The sequence below is a fragment of the Antechinus flavipes genome, chromosome 2 (assembly GCF_016432865.1).
Source record: "Antechinus flavipes isolate AdamAnt ecotype Samford, QLD, Australia chromosome 2, AdamAnt_v2, whole genome shotgun sequence".
NCBI lineage: Eukaryota > Metazoa > Chordata > Mammalia > Dasyuromorphia > Dasyuridae > Antechinus > Antechinus flavipes.
The window spans coordinates 324397848-324404103 of NC_067399.1; positions in this window are offsets into that span (position 1 = coordinate 324397848).

A 6256-nucleotide genomic window follows, 5' to 3' on the forward strand; every position below is an offset into this window, starting at 1 on the left:
TATATAAAAACAAAGAAAAGAAAAGAAAAAGTAAAATCTGGACTTCCAGTGACAAGATGGTGGACTGAGGAAGGTATCTTCTGAATCCTTCTCAAATTACCTCCAAACAACTTAAAATCTGCCTCAGAATTTACCTCAGGAACAAGGAGGCAGTTTACTAGCACTGCAGTAAAGGTCTATTCCACTGGGGTGAGAAGGGAGTGAAGTCCAAGAGCAACAGCAACAGCACCAGTGGCAACAGTAGCCAGCTGAACAAATGAAAGCTTATGACTCTATAAAACATCAAGATACAATAAATCAAAATCAAAATCAAAAATCAAAAAAGTAAAAAAAATTAGAATGTGAAATTTCTCATAGGAAAAACTGACCTAGAAAATATAAGAATTATTAGACTATCTGAAAGTCATGATTTAAAAAAAAAAAAGCCTGAACAACATTTTTCAAGAAATTATCAAAGAAAACTGCTGTATATATTAGAATCATAAAGCAGAATAGAAATTCCATCTGTAGAGATTCCAAAATGAAAACTCCCAGGAACATCATAACCAAATTCCAGAGCTCACAGATAGAAGTATTGAAGGCAGTAAAAAAGAACCCAAATATCATGAGATATAATAAAAAATTACAAAGGATTTGACAGCTTCTGAAGAACTGGAAGGCTTGGAATATGATTTATTGGAAGGCAAAGGAGTTAGGATTATAACCAAGAATCACCTACACAGTAAAATTAAATATAACCTTTCAAAAAGAAAAATGGAAATTTTAATGAAATAGAGTACTTTATGCATTTCTAATTAAAAGAGCAGAGCTGAATAAAAACATATGACCTCCAAATACAAAACTTAAGGGAAACATAAAAAGACAAAAAAAAAAAAAAAAAAGGAAACAAGAATGAGAAAACATAAATTCAATAAGGTTACACTGTTTATATTTCTATATGGCAAGATAATATTTACAACTCAACAGCTTTATTATTTTAAGAGTAATTAGAAGGAATATATGTAGACAGAGGATGTGGATATAAGGTGACTTTGGTGGGATGATAGAAAAAAACAAAAACAAAATAAAGGGATAAGAAAAAAATTGCACTGAAGGAAGAAGAATGGAGAGTTTGAATGGGATAAATTATCCAACATGAAAGAGGCATAAAAGAACTATTATAATTGAGGGGAAGAAATGATAAGAGGTTGACAGGCTAAGCTTAAACCTAACTCTCATTAAAGTTGGCTCAAAGAGGGAATAACATGCACATTGGCTGGATATAAAAATCTATTTTATCCTATAAGGAAGTAAAAAGGGATATGGATAATGAATGGGAGAATCTAGCTCTGATTAAAAGGGAAGGTATATTGGGGAAAGTAGTGATCAGAAGTAACACTTGTGAAAAAGCAAAGAATAGTAAGGGTTAAAAGAAAAAGCATAGGGGCAGCCAGATGGCATAGAGCCCTGGAGTCAGGAAGACCTGGTCAATTCAAATCCAGCCTCAGACACTTAATACTTCCGAAGCTAGCTGTCTGACCCTGGGTAAGTCACTTAACCCCAATTGTCTCATAAAAGATAAAAAGAAATGGTTTTTTTAAAAAGAGAAAGGGGAGAATAAATAAGTGAAAAATAGAATGGAGGGAAATACATAGTTATAACTTTCAATGTGAATGGGATGAATTCATCCATAAAAAAGAAGTAGATAGCAGAATGGATTAAAAAAAAAAAAAAACAGACTCCTACAATAACTTGTTAATGCATTTGAAGCAGAGAGATACACATGGTGTAAAAATAAGGATATGGAGCAGAGTCTATATGCTTCAACTGAAGCAAAGAAAGCAGGATTAGCAATTATGATTTCGGACAAAGCAAAAGCAAAAATAGATCTAATTAAAAGAGATAAAGAAGGAAAATCATACCTTGCTGAAAAGTATCATAAACAGTGAAGTAATATGAACACTAAACATATATGCACCAAATGGTATAGCATTGTAATTTTTGAAGAAGTTGAGTTAATTATAGGAGGAAATAGTAAAACTATGGGAGGAAAATGTAGACAACCTCAACTTTCCTCTCTCTGAATTAGATACTTTTTTTTTCCTTCAATAGTATTTTGTTTTTTCAATTACATATAAAGATAAATTTCATGTTCATTTTTGTAAGATTTTAAATTCCAAATTTTTTTCTTCCTCCCTCCCTTACTTCCCCCCAAGATAGCAAGCAATCTGATATACATTATACATGTACAATCAGTTTAAATATATTTCCATATTAGTTATGTTGTGAAAGAAAAATCAGAGGAAAAGGAGAAAAGCTATGAGGAAAAAGAGCAAACAAAAAAAATGGTAAAATAGTATATTTCGATCTTCATTTAGTCTCTATAGTTCTCCTTCTGGATGTAAAAGGCATTTTCTATCCCAAGTCTATTGGAATTGCCTTGCAGTCATTGCTGAGAAGAGCTATGATGATCATCACATAGTCTTGTTTCTGTGTTCAATGTTCTTCTCCTGGTTCCACTCACTTTACTCAGTAACAGTTCATGTAAGTCTTTCTAGGATTTTCTGAAATCAGCCTGCTCATCATTTCTTATAGAACAATAATATTCCATTACATTCATATACCATAACTTATTAAGTCATTCCCCAATTGATGAGCATCCACTCAATTTCCAATTCCTTGCCACCACAAAAAGAGCTGCTATACACATTTTTGCATATGTGGGTCCTTTTCCCTCTTTTATGATCTCTTTGGGATCAATGACATTGCTGGATCAAAGGGAGTGCATAGTTTATTAGCTCTTTAGGCATAAGAAACACATACATCTAACCAAAAAAATAAGCAATAAAGAAATTAAAAAGGTGAATGAAATTCTGGAAAGGTTAAATATGATAGATCACAAGAAAAAATTGAATGGGAATAGAAAGTAATGTACTTTATCTCATACATGGCACCCACCCAAAAAAATTGACCATGTATTAGAACATTAAAAACCTCCCAAACAAATGCAGAAAAGCAGAAATAGCAAACACATCCTTTTCAGATCATAACACACAAAAAAATGATATTCAATAATGGACAATGGAAAGATGAGAAATTAATTGGAAATCAAATAATCAAATTTTAAAAACCAAGTGAATCATAGAACAAATCATAAAAACGATAATTTCATTAAAGAAAATGACAACAGTGAGACTACATACCAAAATTTATGGAATGGAGCTAAAATGGTACTTAGGAGGGGAAAAAAATATATATATATGTTATATATATTTCCCTCCTAAGTATCATTATATATATATATAATATAAAACTTCTTATATCAACAAAATAGAGAAAAAGCAGATCCATTTATTGAGCATGCAATCAAAAAAAACTAGAAAAATAACAAATTAAAAATCCGATTTTAATGAAATAGAGTATTTATACATTTCTAATTAAAAGATCAGAGCTGAATAAAAACATTCAATAATAAACATCAAATTGGGAAATCTTGAAAATCAAAGGAGAGATTAATAAAATGGAAAGTAATAAAATTACTAAGTAAGTTGTTTTTTGTTTTGTTTTGTTTTTTTGCTAAAGCAATTACAGTTAAGCGACTTGCCCAGGGTTACAGAGTTAGGAAGTTTTAAGTGTCTGAGGTCAGATTTGAACTCACATCCTCCCAACTTCAGGGCTGGTGTTCTATCCACTGTACCACCTAGCTGCGCAGTAAGTAAGTTAATAAATTAAGTTAGAAGCTGGTTTATGGAGAAAAATCAATAAAATAGAGAAACCATTGGTTAATTTGATTTTTAAAAGGAAAAAAGAAAACAAAGTTATTAGTATCAAGAAATGAAAGAGTTGAAGTTACCACTAATGGAAGAGATGCAAAAGAAGATAATCTTGCCCCATCTTATGCTTATGATTATGAAGAAATAATCATCAAAATAATTTGGTACTCGTTAAGAAATAGAATGGTGGATCAGTGTAATAGATTACATACAAATTACATTATAGTAAATGACTATAGTAACTTAAAAAATTTCTTAAAGCGTAAACATAACTGAATGTGAGGGTTGTGAAATTATGATTTATTATCAATAAATGTTTGATTTGTACATCTGTTTCTATACACCTGGAAAAAAGTTTTAAAAGCCCTAATGATCAATCCAAAAACCCAAGCTTTTGGGACAAAATTTATTATTTGATAAAAACTTCTAGGAAAACTGAAAAGACAGTATGGCAGAAACTAGTTACAGACCAACATCTCACACTGTACATATAAGGTCAAAAATGGGTATTTATACCTAAAAGTTAATACCATCAGCAAATTAAGAGAGCATGTAATAATTTATCTGTCAGATTTATAAATAAGGGAAGAATTTAAGACCTAAAAGATATAAAGCTCTTTATATATAATTTGTTGAAGGTAGATAAACAAACTATGGTATATGATTTTAATGGAACATTATTATGATATAAGAAATGACAAACAGGATGATTTCAGAAAAACTTGGAAAGACTTATACAGACTGATACAGAGTAACATGAAAAGAATGAAGAGAATGTTGTACATAGAATCAGCAATATTATTCAATGAAGAACTGTGAATGAGGGGGAAGATTCTGGGATGATGGAGTAAGTTAGTAAATTTCAAGCTCTCCAGATGTCCCCCACATAGAACAAATTTGCACCTCAGGAAAAATCAAGAAGTCTTGGGGCAGAACAAGGGTCCTCCAGGTACAATTTGAGAAGATATGCAGAAAGACCGTGGGTTAGGATTAATCTGTACTAAGTGCAAGCATCTCCATGTTAGTTCCACTGAAACATCAAGTGAGGAACTCTGGGGCTATGAGTGTGGCCAGAACCTCAACAAGAACCACAGAAATTTTTACCTCCCAGACTGCATGTAGAGTCTGTTGGGGAACACTGAGTGAACTTTAGCTGATTAGGAATGTCAGACCCAGATGTGCTGTGGAAACAAAGCCCTAGACAAGAAGGAACTAGCACCCCAGATGAGTGCAGAGATAGTGGAGCAAAGAATCTACTGGCTGCAGACACTTGATGAAAGGTGGAGTTCTTGATTTGGGTTCTAGGTCAGAGGGAAAGCTGAAGTAAAGCCTGAAGCACCATCTCCCCCCTCTCCAAGATTAGAGGTATTTATACTAATAATTCTTATTTTTAAAAAATGAACTGGCAAAGAATAAAGAACCCCACCATAGAAACTTACTATGGGAACAGGGAAGACTGGGGTTCATCTTTAGAAAAAGACACTGAATTTAAAAAAAGTCTTCTACACCAAAGAGTAACATGAAATGGCTCCCTGTTGAGAGAATTTGTAGAAGAATTCAAAAAGAATTTTAAACTTTTCAAAAGAACTTGGAAAACTAAAAAATAAAATAAAAACCATCCAAGAAAAATAAAAAGATTATGGAAGAAAAAGTTAACCAATTAGAAAAGGAGCTATAGAGTCTCGAAGATGAAAATAACTCTTTGAAAATTAAAATCAGGCAAGGGGAAGTCAGTGAAGCTATGAGAGATGAAGAAATAATAAAACAGATTATAAAGAATGAAAAAATAGAAGAGAATGTGAAACATCTTATAAGAAAAATAATAGAACTGGAGAACAACTCAAGAAGAGAAAATATAAGAATAGTTGGATTGCCTGAAAGTTGTGACCAAAAAAAAGAACATTGACACAATAATGCCAAGAAATAATCTAAGATTGTCCTGGAATGATAAAATGTGAGAGAAAAGTAGAAACAGAAAAAAATCCACCAATCACCATGAGATTGTTTGTGGAAAATACATTGGAATAATATTACCAAATTTCAAAATCCCCAGATCAAAGAGAAAATTGTGCAAGAATTAAGAAAAAAAATTAAATATTCTGGAGCTACAATTGTAGAGAATTATTACAGAACTTATCAGCAGCAACAATAAAAGACCACAGTCCTAGAATTATGTATACTGGCAATCAAAAGAACTAGAACCTATGGCCAAAAATATCATATCCAGCAAAATTATCTCTAATATTGAATGCAAAAAATGGACATTCAACAAACTTGAGGATTTTCAGTATTTTCTATCAACCAAACCCGAACTTAATAGAAAATTTAATGTATAAGAGCCAATATCAAAGATCAATTTGAAGGAACTCAACATGGACAAATTGTTTATGTTTTGTTTTATTTTGTTTTTATATGGGAAATGTGTGCTATATGTTTAAGATTGACATTAACAATAAGGTAGCTCAGAAGAAAGATTGGAGGCAGAGTTCAGGTAAAAATAGTAA